This window comes from Lygodium microphyllum, chromosome 1 (genome assembly GCF_053477565.2).
Source record: "Lygodium microphyllum isolate KBCC chromosome 1, Lygodium_microphyllum_v1.1.10, whole genome shotgun sequence".
In the NCBI taxonomy this organism is placed as follows: domain Eukaryota; kingdom Viridiplantae; phylum Streptophyta; class Polypodiopsida; order Schizaeales; family Lygodiaceae; genus Lygodium; species Lygodium microphyllum.
In genome coordinates, this window is record NC_141135.1 from 117,136,137 (window position 1) to 117,150,429 (window position 14,293).

The window sequence follows — 14,293 nt, forward strand, 5'->3', positions numbered from 1 at the left end:
CTTCACAATGTGCTTTTCTTTAGTGGACAAAACCTAAGGAGCGCGAGGTAGCTGCAAGTGACCATCAGCACTCGACTGCAGCCAAAGTGCCTCCATCTTTCCTACCTTCTTCAAATCCATTTCTGCCCCTACACTGTCTCTCTTTCCTGTGATATGGTCCCATAGCAAGCTGCCCACATTCTTGAAAATATGCATTGGATCCAACAAGTGGTTGATCTGTAAGTGGGTCCAATATAGCAACTTGTAGAAAATTGAGAACCATTAGATTCCATTTGGATGTGACTCCATGTGGACCATTTTCAGCTCGTACTGGCTTTGGGTATTCATATGTGCTGGAGTTTGTCCAAGGAAACCTTCCCTGAGTTCATGACCCTTTGGCAAGAAAGAGGCGTGTCCTTGATATACCATCTTCTTCATGATTCGTGACTTTCGGGAGTCTAACTGTGGCCCACACAATGGACATACATGATAACCTGAGGTAACTAGACCTGTTCCAACATCTCTATCTAGTGAATATAAACTTGAATGAGCTATGATAGATATTACCAATGAGAACGGAAGCCTACTTACATGAGCACTCTTTGAATCCCAGAAAGTCATGCATGGTCCATATGAGAATGGCTCGAATATTGGTGGACCTTCGATCATCACGCTTGCTTATATCTTGCACGGTGACCCCCTCCTCCCACAAAATCTTAAGCTCATCGACTAATGGACGAAGATACACGTCCATATTTTTGACTTTGTAGCGGCCAAGAATGAGCAAGCTAAGGATGAGATGTCATTTTTTCGTAGAAAGCCATGGAGGGATATTGTAGTTGACAAGGACTATAGGCCACACATTGTAAGAAGTTGAGCGCAGACCGAATGGGTTCATGCCATCCATAAGAAGACCGAGCCAAACATTCATTGGCTCTCGAGCAAAGCCTAGGAAGGTAGAGTCAATGTGGCTCCATACACGTGAATCCGCTGATATTCGTTGAACTCAATCTGTGGACCTATTTTGTGCGTGCCACGTTGTCAAGCTCGCCATGCCAGACGTACGAAACATGTGATTTATGTGGGGGATAAGCGAAATGTGTCTAAGAACTTTTTGAGAGATGGTTTGCCCTTGCAAGTCCTGTCAATACATGTGAGCACCACACTTTGGACATGTCTCCATAGTCTTGTATTCTCCTCGAAACAGTATGCAATCATTGATACATGCATGGATGCTATTGTAGTCCATGCCAAGATTTTGTAAAACATGTTGCGTATCATCACGAGGCTAAGGTATGGTATTTGCAAGTGGTAATATATGATACTTTAGTAACCTGAAAAAAATCATAAAACACCTTGAAAAAGTGCAAATGTTTTTAATGATAGTGTTGAAAAGAAATCAACGAAGCGTACGTACAAGGTACCTCACTACAACAAAAAGGCCTCTTAGACGCACTTTTAGACGCAATTTTTGAATTGAGAGAAAATCTTACGGGCGCGTCTACCAGCCCGTCTATTTGTGCATCTACCATTTCGAGTCTATAATCGCATGTATGAGGAAATTCACACGCACTAATAGACACCCTTTAGACGTGCATATACACGTATGAATACAAGCGCATACAAAAACCAAAATTTTTATTTATTTAATTTCTTTTGTGTATCTACAAGCGTGTCTACATGAAAATTTAGGTGGGCATATAGACACGTTCATAGACGCACTTTTACAAGCGCTAGTAGATGCGAACGCAAAACCAAAAATCTCATTTTAAAAAAATATATATTTAATTTCTTTTTATTAATTTGAATTATATAGCGCGTGTATGAGCGCATGTACTCTGCATTTTAGACGTGAGTATAAACACGCATTTTTTGTAATTTAGACGCGCATATAGATGCGAAGCACAGAACTCGAAATTTTTTCCCCTTCCATAAATCAAATTGGGCATTTGGGAAAAACACAATGGATCTGAAGGCATGAGAATTGAAAACAAAAATCCATGTATTCATTATAGATAAAATGCATTTACATGGAGAGTTTAAGTGCTTGCAACCTAAAGCGTGGTCGCAAGCAGTAGGCTCAAGGATGGATAATAGATATACAAGGAAACAAGGCCATAGAGGAGGTATAGTGCTCCTCTACGAATCTGAAGAAGAAACATCTTTGCTAGCACCATCATAGCTATTAGCGTCGCTATCCCCCTCCTCGCTATGCTCCACATCAGGGTTCGCCTACACACACAAAAGATCAAGGTTGCTTACGTACAATTGCAAAGAAAAAGTTATAATTAGCTATACTTTTAATAGGAAAGTAAGAAAAACATACCTCCTTTGGCTGTCGAATCCTCATAGCCCGGTTGTATTGCTCCTCAGTGATGAGACCCTCCTCATAGAAGTGAAGCCATGTGGCTGCGCGGTTATGGCCTCGATGGTAACCTATCTTTATAGGAGTAGATATTCTACGAACGATAGTAGTCTGCAAAACAATTATGATATATACAAACAATTATGGGACGTAATATATTAGAACAAATTATATAAAGAATTGAAAGAAATATAAATTTTAAAAAACTAGAAATCAAAATATACTTACAAACTCTGCCTCCCATGACTCTCTGCCACCCGATCCATAATGCGACGATCCCATGGTTTCCATTTGGATGCGTTGCGCCTCTGCGTGCTAGCGGCTCTTCACTTTCTCTGCTGCTTTTTTCTTGGCTTTCTTCCACTCTATACGGTGGCACATAGGTGGTTGGCTATAGGCTCCATGCCCCTCCTGTCTCCACAATGACTCCCTGGCGTGTGTCATGAGGTGGGATCTTTTGTTGTGAAGCAAATCCCTCACTTGTGTGCATCCCTAATCATCCGAGAATCACTGACCCTTAGGATTTGGGTACCTCCTATGGACTGCCCTCAACACCTCTTGCCACAAGCCACTTTTCTGATTCTTCAAGTAAACGAAACAATCTTTATACATCACATGCACGATGCTCCTCATGTACGCCATTACATCCCTTCCTTCATCATCATGGAAGATGCCACCGGTATCTGTAACTCTATAGTACTTGCGTAGTGGCTTCTCTACGTGATCTTCTAGTGAGGGTGATCGCTCGCCACCTCGTAGGAAACCCCCACACAAGCCTCGTCCTCCCCCTCAACTCTCCCTCCTCCCTCTCTGTCGACTACCCTTTGCCTCGCTAGATGCACGTGCTTCTACAAATGCACGTGCTTCTGCAAATGCACGTGCATCGGTTAACTCTTGTCCTTCAATCGATGCATGTACAAGCGCTACACGTGGAGTACCTGCAATTGGAGTTTGGGAAGCACTACCAGGCAAAGACGTCAGAGGCATTCCAGACATGACGCTGAACACCTCGTCTACTGTGGAAGAGTAGCCAAGGTGTCTAGTCATCTCTCCCATGAAGTCTTCCTTACTAGGAAAACCTCCAAAAAAATCATTGATCCCTCTGTCGAATAAGCCCAATGTATCATTCATGCGATCCAAATCTGGATCATTGCTAGATGAACCATGATGTGACATCTGCAAACAAAACACAAGAATAAGACAGATTTGCTAAACTACAATATTGTGTAAACTGTACTATTGCGTAACATATTCGTACAATTTTAGAAATAAAAATTTGTTTTTTATCAGAGCTGGCATATATAAAATCGCGTTTGAGATGTAGAATAGACGCGCTCTCAAACACTTCCCTGAGATCAAACCCTCTGGTTAGAGCGTGTGTATATTCACGTCTGAGATGCAGAATAGACGCACTCTCAAATGCATCTCTGAAGTCAAAGCTTCTGGGCAAAGCGCGTGTATTCTCGCATCTAAGATACAGAATACACGCACCTGGAGATGCGACTCTAAAGTCAAAGCTTCTGGGCAGAGTGCGTGTATTTTTGCATCTAAGATACATAATACACGTACTTGGAGACGCGACTCTGAAGTCAAAGCTTCTGGACAGAGTTCTTATATTCTCGCGTCTGAGATACAGAATACACGCGCTTGGAGACACGACTGCAGACGCGATGATAACAAACATAGCTGCACGTCTATGTCTGCGTCTGCACTGAAATCTACACGCACTGTCAAACGCGCTCAGTCGACTACTTTCAATCCAACAACCACCATCTATGATTTATTTGTGATATAAGAAGTTCAATCATAGATCCTAATACACACACAGAGAGAGAGAGAGAGAGAGAGAGAGAAAGAGGACTCACCTTGGGTCTTTGGTGTGGACAGGTGGTGGCGCTGCTTCCTTCCCCTTCTTCCTCTCCTTGGTGAGTTACTCTCCCTTGATGCTTGCTGCTTGTTGTCTCCTCTCTTTGCTTCTTCTTCCTCTTGTTCTCCTCTTTTTTATTCTCTCTTTCTTCCTCGCCTCGGCTTTCTTCTTTCCCCTCTTGTCTCTTTGAAGTGAAAGAAGAGGTGAGTCATGAGGAGGTGAGGCATGAAGAGACTAGTGGAGGTAGATTGGATGTCGGCTGAACTCGAGCTTCAAAACTCGTAAAAAACGCAAGAAAGGAAAGACACAGTTTGAAAAGAAATGATTCAAGTATCTTTTGAATTTTGACTTTTGCATCTATTTTTGCGTGTATATGTGCATCTACGTTTACGTAAACGCGCTTATAGATGCGAATTTAGACGCGCAAATAGACGCAGGTTTAGATGCATAGTTAAACGCAGGTATAGACATGCATTTAGTGCACTTACATTTTTTTAATGAGTTTTTGTATTTAAGATAAGTTTTGATAGTAAGTTCTTATAATACGTTTTTATGTATTTATGATAAGTTTTGTTTATTTAAAATTGAGATCTTAGAATAATTAATACACCTTGAAGTTTTTATGTAAACATATGAATAACAAATTTAATGTTGTCATGAATTAGGTTTAATCATGTCATTGTCATCACCTAGTGCGGTGCATGCTGATGAGTCAACGAGCACATCCTCAAGTGAGGATGAAACATTACAACTTCATAATTGAGATGCATGGCTACGACAAAAAATTAAATGCATGTGTGATCGTTGTCGAGGGTGTATTTTTCGAGTACATCAAGTTGCAATGTCATATCTCAACATGTATGGAGAATGGAACGGATAAAAATCATCGGTATTCATTATTTTTAACACTAAGATTGCTAGTCTATGTTACTCAATATATATCAACGTACATGTAACTCCCTTTTGTGGTTGAGCAGGATGCGGTGCCACATCCTCAGATACTCCCTCTCGGGCATCGAGAGGCTGCAAAACATCGAAACGAGGAGGGAGAGTCTTCAAGAAGAGTGGAGACTGATGACCATGATAGTAGCCCTCATGAAATGCCCCATCAAGTTGTAGAGGATGAGATTTTGCACAACATGGTACACAATCTATTTTCGCAACCGGTTCAGGGAGAAGGTCACTCTACGAAGCCGGATGACCCACTATACGTAGCGTCATCTACTCCGTTGTATGAAGGTTGTGCGTACTCCGTTCTTCCTGCATCCCTCGAGATACTTAACTTGCAAACAATTTATGGATGGAGTAATGTCAGTTTGAATGCGTTATTGAAGTAGGTATCAATTTTGTTTGGCTTATGAATCATAATATTAATTGTTCTATTTTGAAATCAGACACAAAGATATGTTGGTGGTTTTTTAACTCACTTTTAAAAATATATGTAGGTTATTATCACAAATGCTTCCAAAAGGAAACAAATTGCCAACTAAGAGAGAGCAAGCAAGACATTACTTGACATCTCTAAGAGGCCTCAATTATGTCAAGATCCATGCATGTGTCAATGATTGTGTCTTATTTCGTGGGATTCATGAGTTCGCATGAGAGTGTCTTGTTTGTGGCGAATCAAGATACGAAGTGGAGATGAAGTCAATGGATGTGCCTCGTAAGGTTTTGCGACATTTTTTTATTGTTCCACGTATTCAACTTATGTTCAAGTGTAAGTCTATTGGAAAGCTCATATCATGGCATGCTAGTCATCATTCAAGTGATGGAAAATGGAGGATCCCTGCAGACACACCGGGATGGCAACATATAGACAATTTGTGGCCCCTTTTCAAAGAAGAGCCAAGAAATTTGAGATTTGGTTTAGGTATAAATGGAACCAATCCATTTGGCATCAAAAGCACATCATACAATGTATGGCCAGTGGTATTGGTGAACTATAATATTCCTCCATCCATGGCAATTAAAAAGAGACATGTAATGTTGTCCCTTCTGATTCTTGGAAGGAACAAGGTAAAAAACATGGATATTTACTTAGAGCCTTTTATTGAAGAGTTAGAAATGTTATGGGAAGGTATTGAGATGCAAGATACAAGCGCATCTACATCCTTTAGAGATTTCACGTTGAAGGCCATGTTGTTGTGGACCATGCATGAGTTTCCAAGATATGGAGAGTGTTCAGGTATATGTATATAACTCTATATTTGAAATTTAAGACTTGAATCAATTGCATGTTATTAATTCACTTGTTTGTTCAGGTTTAACCACATCAGGATATCATGCATGACCTATATGCGGTCCCTCTCTAGTTTCCTCTAGGCCGGCACGTTTAAAGAATGTTATCTATGACAATCATCATCGATTTCTTCCTATTGACCATCCCAAATATGTTCTCCCTACTAATGGAATGACTCCACAATCTCTAACCATTCGAGATTGGAAGGAGAGATGGATTAATGCCGACAGCCACCCTCCACTCCGCATGAGTCGGTAAGAAGTATATTTCTCTTGATTGACTTTAAAGTATTTAGCATGATGAATTGTTTACATAATATATTGTTTGTTTGTTAGGTTCTCTATATATTTTTGTCTTTCGTATTGGACTAAACTCAAGATCAATCACCTATTGGACCCCATGCACACATTCAAAAATGTTATATCTACATTATGGGATCACTTGATAGGGGCTCGTGATTCAATCAATGTAAGGGAGGATTTACGTAACATTGGTCGCATGTGATGAGCCTGGCCACGCATTGGACCCAAAGGAAAGATTGAGCTACCCCATGCAACCTGTGTGGAGATATCGAGCTCCACTCGTGATATGCCAAGGTGACCATTGTGCATTTATGTCACCGACTTGTTAGCTGTAGATGCGGTTGGTACACTGCCCATGAATAATAGCTAGATGACATTTATCCTTATCTACTCTAGTTCATGGCTCAGTTAGTATGCCACCTTAGTTAGTTGAGTTTGGTTTGAGACCCATATATAGGGTTCTTCTATTTCTATATACTTGATTTATTTTGGCTTACATAACTAAGAAGAGGAAAACTATTTTTAGCCTCCACCTTTACGTGTATTCCCCCATTGTGTAAGTGAGAAAGCTACAAGTGAGACTCCATCCTTCTTTCCCACAATCTTGACATGGTATCAGAGCCTGGTTCGTGGTAAGGAGCTCAAGAAAGTAAACCAAGTTTGCGGCGTTCTGGTAAGAGGAAAAGTGTTGCTTTCATTTTTTGAGTTTGGGAGCAAGTCTCTGCAGGTAGCATAGCCAGGAAGTGCAAGAGTGCATTGTCTAAGATTGAGACATCCTTCGCGGTGTAGCAAGAGGGCAGTATATGCTACAGGAGAAGGGCTTTAGCCCTAGGTTGCCCTTTTTTTTTTATTCGAGGCCATTTCGGGGCCTGTTTTGGAGGCGGAAGGTTTCCGCACGCACTCAGAAAAAGGCCCAGTTTTTTGCTCTGCGACCACTATTCTACAGGTCGGTGAAAAGTTACTGTAGAAATTGCATCGTATGCTTGTGGGCAGAGACATTGGGAGTTACAAAATCATCCTTGTTGCATGTTGATGCAAAATCATCACTAGGAAGTGACTGTGTGGTCAAATACCACTTTCATAAGTTTTGCAAATTTGCCCTTGTGAGGCTGAAGCTGTGTTTTTTGCAGTGACATAATTTTTTACAGTGTTTTGTAATGGTGTCTGATTCTCTTTCATAGATTGTCACTGAAAAGCTTGACAAGAACAACTTCCAAGCATGGAAGTTTAGAATTACAAATTTCCTTATGGGAAAAGGATATTGGGAATTCGTTGCAGAAAATGAAGAAGAACCAGTTCTTCTTGATATTTCCAATCAACAGCAAATGTAGGCATTTAAAGGATGGCATGAGAGAGCCAAAAAAGTTATGTACTGGCTGTCTATCAGTATTTCAGACTCTATGATTGTGCATATTCAGGATGCAATTACGCCAAAGGAGGCATGGGATACTTTGTCAAAAATGTATAGCACAAATACGCAAGCCAGGAAAATGCAGCTCAAGCAAGAGTTGCACAATATGCAAAGAGAAAGTATGAGCATCAATGACTACCACATGAAGGTGAAGAAGATTGCAGATGCACTTGCTTCCATTGGGTCGCTAGTGGAAGATGATGATTTAGTTTCTGTGACATTGAATGGTCTGGGAATGGATTATGCACAGTTTCGAACATCTATTTCCGTCCGTAAAAGATTTTCTGATTTTGAGGAGTTAATTGCTCTTCTAATTTCTGAGCAGAGAAATGGTGGTGCATCTTCTTCATGAGGAACTTCAAAAGAAGCTGTATTCTACTCAAATGCTAGAAAAGGTAGAGGTAGAGGTAGAGGTAGAGGAGGCCGATCTGGAGGCCGTGGTAGAAATCAGAATATGTAGCAAACTCAAGAAAACCAGTCCTATGGAGGAGGATGTGGTAACTCTAGAGGCAAGGGGAGCCAAAGAGATCATGGTGGATGGCAAAGAGGCCAAAATGCAAACAACAATGCTGAATGCTACTACTGTGGTAAAATGGGTCATATGGCTAAAGACTGCTATAAAAAGCAGAATGACATCATGAATGGAAAATTGCAACAAGGGAATTATGCATCTTCTAGTAGATAGGGTGATGACAGAAATGAGCATTTGTTTATGGTGCAGCACATGACCAATTCTATGACAAGTGAAGAAGAAAGCAACGATGTGTGGTATGTTGACTCAGGTGCTTCAAACCACACGACACGTCATGCAGAATGGATGCGGGATGCAAGGAAAATGGAAAAACCAGGATTTGTGGAGACTGGTGATGATACTGCACATCCTATTGTGCAGATTGGAAAAATTCCTTTGTCTATGCAGGATGGGAAAAAGAAATACCTGTCGGATGTATTCCATGGCCTGAATATCACCAAGAACCTGATTTCTTTTGGTCAAATGGTTGAGCAAGGCTTGCAAGTCAGATTTAATTCTCATGAATGCTTTGTTGAGGGTATGAAAAATAAAGGTTGCTTGATAGCAAAAGGAAAGAAGAAGGGCATAATGTTTACGTTGGATGCAGACATGCCTGAATTGAGTGTAGCAATGTTTGCACATGGGATCAGTGTAGTTGCAGATATTGATATCTGGTATAAACGCATTGGTCATGTTAATGTACAGTGACTTAAATCAATGCAAGCCCAAAATATTGTTGTAGGATTGCCTAAATTCAAGGTTGCAAAAATGTATAAGGTATGTGAAGCTTTTCAGTTTAGAAAACAGGCAAGGAAACCATTTCCTAGACATGTTCAAGAGAGTAAGAAGCCATTGGAATTAATCCACTTTGATGTGTGGACTACTAAAGCTGCATCTCTTAGAGGCTGTCATTATTTTGTCACTTTTATTGATGACTATAGCAAAAAAGTTTGGGTGTATTTTATGAAAAAGAAAAGTGAAGTTTTTGGGCATTTCAAAACTCTTAAAGCTATGGTTGAAAAAGAAATAGGCCTGCAAATAAAATGCCTAAGGTCAGATGGAGGGGGAGAGTACCTCTCAAATGAGCTTGCAAGGTTCCTGCAGGAGCATGGCATAAAGCAGCAATATTCATGCAATCATACCCCACAAAAAAATGGAATTGCAGAAAGGAAAAACATGCATATTGGAGAGGTATCTCATGCCATGCTAAACAAAAAAGACTTGCCAGATTTTTACTGGGCTGAAGCAGTTGCTACAGCAATCTACATAATGAACAGGACTCCCACTGCAGCAATACATGGGATGACTCGAGAGGAGAGGTATATTAGTAGGAAACCAGATATTTCTCATTTGAAGATTTTTGGTTGCATTGCCTATGTTCATGTGCTAGATGAGTTGAGATCCAAGTTGGATCCAAAAGCTGAGAAGTGCATCTTTATTGGTTATTCTCTGCAGCAAAAAGGGTATAGATGCTATAACCCTTCTACTCGTAAGTTTACAGTGAGCAGAGATGTTTTTTATGAGATGAGTAGCTGGTATAAACCAATAAATGTGATTGATAATGTAGATGCATAAAATGGTAATGCTACATAGAATTCACAATAGTAGTCACAAGATATTAGTGGACTTGGAGCGTCCTCTAGCAATGGTTCACATTCTTCGCCATGGACAGGCAAATTGAGATCAGGAGAATCTCCCTAAAACAATGCAAATAGTGGTATGCAAGTTTCACGAAAAGAAAAAGAGAAGGTAGATCAGCTCATGTTTGATGTGAATGCAGGTCACTCTTATGTGGATGGTGAATCCAGTGGCTCAGAACAGAGCATTGATGATGAGTTGGGTATTCATTCTATTGTTACACCTGGAGTAAGAAAGACCAGGGATGTTTTGAGAGCACCTGGGAGTGAACCTACTTTGCGCAGGTCTACAAGAGCTAGGTATCCTGTGGATATGCTGAAATATGATGGGTTTATAGCCATTCACTATGCCTATATGGTCAAAGTGAAACAGGAACCAGAACCCACTTCTTTTGAGCAAGCCATGGGAAAAGAAAAATGGGAGAAAGCCATGGATGAAGAAATGGATGCCTTGGAAGCAAATGCTACATGGAAATTGATACCTTTGCCTAAAGATAAGAATGCAATTGGTTGTAAGTGGGTTTATCAGGTGAAGCACAATGCAGATGGTTCTGTGAATAGATACAAGACAAGATTAGTAGTCAAGGGATATGCATAAACATATGACATTGATTATGAAGAAACATTGAGTTTGGTTGCAAGGATGGCCACTGTAAGAGCAGTCATTGCTATGGCTGCATCAAAGGGATGGTCTTTACATCAGATGGATGTAAAGAATGCCTTCTTGCATGGTGATTTGCAAGAAGAGATCTATATCGAGCAGCCACCAGGTTATGTGCATGCTATTCATCCTGAGTTTATTTGTAGGTTGAAGAAAACCTTGTATGGCTTGAAGCAAGCTCCTAGAGTATGGTCTGACAAGATAGGACAGTATCCTGTCACTATTGGCTTTCAGATCTCCAAGGCAGATTTCTCACTTTATGTGAGAAAAATAGAGAAATGTATTATGCTGCTTGTCATTTATGTTGATGATTTGATTATCACAGGTGATAGTGATGAAGATATCCTTCATGTGAAAATGCTATTGAAGCAGAAGTTTGAGATGAAGGATTTGGGAGAGCTGCGTTATTTCTTGGGCATTGAGGTGATTAGATCACCAAGTGGGATATGGATCTTGCAGAGGCAGTATGGATTGGACATGCTATCCAAATATGGGATAACAGGCTATAAGCCTATTTCAATTCCTTTGGAGCGGAATGTGAAGCTAAGTGCAGATGCAGGTAAGCTTCTCGAAGACCCTACTATGTACAGATGCATAGTAGGAAGTTTGATTTATATGACTATTACCAGACTAGATTTGAGCTATGCTGTTGGATTAATAAGTCAGTTTATGCAGGCTCCAAGGAAACCACATTTGGATGTGGCTAGATGTATACTCAGGTGTGTGAAGTCCACATTGCAGTATGGACTATTTTATGAGACTGGGGTTCAAATACAGTTGCATGGATACACTAATGCTGATTGGACTGGTAGTATTTCTGATACACGATCTACCAGTGGATATGTATTCTCTTTTAGGAGTGCTGCAGTCACTTGGAGCAACAAGAAATAGCCTAGAGTTGCCTTATCGAGCACAGAGGCTGAGTACAGGGGTGCAGCAATGGCTGCATATGAGGTAGCTTGGTTGCATAAGCTACTTTATGATATGGATCAGCTTACAGATGGGCCAGTTGTCATTTATTGTGACAACATGAGCAGTATACACTTGGCAAATAACCAAGTCTATCATGCTAGAACAAAGCACATTGAGGTGCATTATCACTATGTGCGGGAGAGGGTTTTACTAGGTCTTATTGATCTAGTTTATGTCAGCACAGAGGATCGGGTAGCTGACATATTTACAAAGGCATTGGGCCCAGAGAAATTGTGCAAGTTCAGAGACCTGCTTGGTGTGCAGGAATTGGGATTGAGCTCGAGGAGAAGTGTTGAGATATCGAGCTCCACTCGTGATATGCAAGGATGACCGTTGTACATTTATGTCACCGACTTGTTAGCTATAGATGCGGTTGGTACACCACCCATGAATAATAGCTAGATGATAGCTATCCTTATCTACTCTAGTTCGTGGCTCAGTTAGTATGCCACCTTAGTTAGTTGAGTTTGGTTTGAGACCCATATATAGGGTTCTTCTATTTCTATGTATTTGAGTTCTTTTGGCTTACACAACTAAGAAGAGGAAAACTGTTTTCAGCCTTCACCTTTATGAGTATTCCCCCATTGTGTAAGTGAGAAAGCTACAAGTGAGACTCCATCCTTCTCTCCCACAATCTTGACACCTTGGATGTTGTCAAAGAATGAGGAAAAAATAGTGAAGGAACAAATATGTAGCTTTTGAACACCCACAAGATGTATGAGATGTCTCAAGGGAGCCTTCATAAAGAAAAAGAAAAGAGGTGTGGAGCAACTATCTGGTTTGAAGTCTTACGATTGGCACAAAATAATTCAAGTGAGGTATCTCTAACCATGAATATAATAATTAGTGGAGTAACTATGTGTAAACTTTGGGGTATGATGACTTTTTTCTCAACTAATCTTTTGATCTATGACTATTACTTACATTTAGTTCGTACTTCCTACTAGCATATCCCATTGTGTATCCAAAGATGTACGTGATATCATTTACAAGATGGGAGAGCTTGTGAGGTGTGTATACATTGTCTTTTTTCATTATATATTGCATACATCATGTAGTGAACCTCTTTGAATTTCTACACAAAAATAAACAATTGTCAAATACATCTTGACAGATACGTGAGCTTGAAGGAAATTGATCCAAACACATTGCAAGATGCTCAAGTATTATCTGTTGAGGTGGTTTGTTTGGTGGAGAAAATTTTTCCTCGGTCCATTTTGACTACTCAATTATATTTACTCGTACATTTGATTGATGGGATCGCACTTTGTGGGGTAGTTCATGCAAGGTGGATGTTTTTTCTTGAGCGCTTCATGAAAACCTTAAAAGATTTTGTGAGGCAATTGAAGCACGGCCTAAGGGAAGCATGGATGAGGGTTAGTTAGTGCAATCATCCCTTGTTTATATCTCTGAATATCTTGCTGAAGTGGACCCCTCTCAACCACGACTATGGAAAGACGATGAAGACTTGAGGATGACCTCTATAATACCTCAAGGAAAAGGAATGAGTAAAGTGCTAACAAAAGAAGAACTTCATAAGTTAAATAGTTTTTGTGTGCTCAATAGTGATGTAATGAGCAAATGGGTGACACTATATAATGAAGCAAGGGCAAGAAGAAAAAGTGAAAGACAAGTATTTTGCACCAGATATGGACGTAATGTCTCATTTCTAGATCATCTAAATGCGCTCCCACGTCATATTGATATAGATTGGTTACATGAGGAAATGGAGAGAATGAAAAAAGAGGAGAAAATGAATATATCTCAAGAAGAGTGGGAATACGCACAAGGTTTCTTATCAAAGGTGAGAAATACTATCAATTAATTTGTTTCTAGTTATATTTTATATAATAAATTGATATGTTTTATCTTAATCTTTTACTACTAGTGCACATTATTCAATGCTATTTGGTGTGAGGGTAAACATCTTCGAACTCAACGTATAGATGAAAAGAGAAATACCTAAGATTGTGGTGTCCTTGCTCACTTCGAGGATGCCAATGGTACCATGGAAGGTTATTGTGGCTTGATCCAAGATATTCTGAAGCTTGACTTCAGACAATTATTTATATATGTATTGGATGTGAAGTGGTAAGAAAGGGTGAGCATTGCACAATCAGACGTCATCCAAGTGATTTTGTAATCATTGACTCTACAAAATTTCACCAAAACAAGAATGACACATTAGTACTACCTCAACAATGCGAGCAGATATATATATAAAAGCTAAATTTTTTATATGTATACATGTGATACATATACACAATATAATAAGTATTTAAGTTTCTTGCTTTTGTTTTTCAAATACAAGTTGTGTATCATCCAATGGTAAACAATAACCGATGGTGG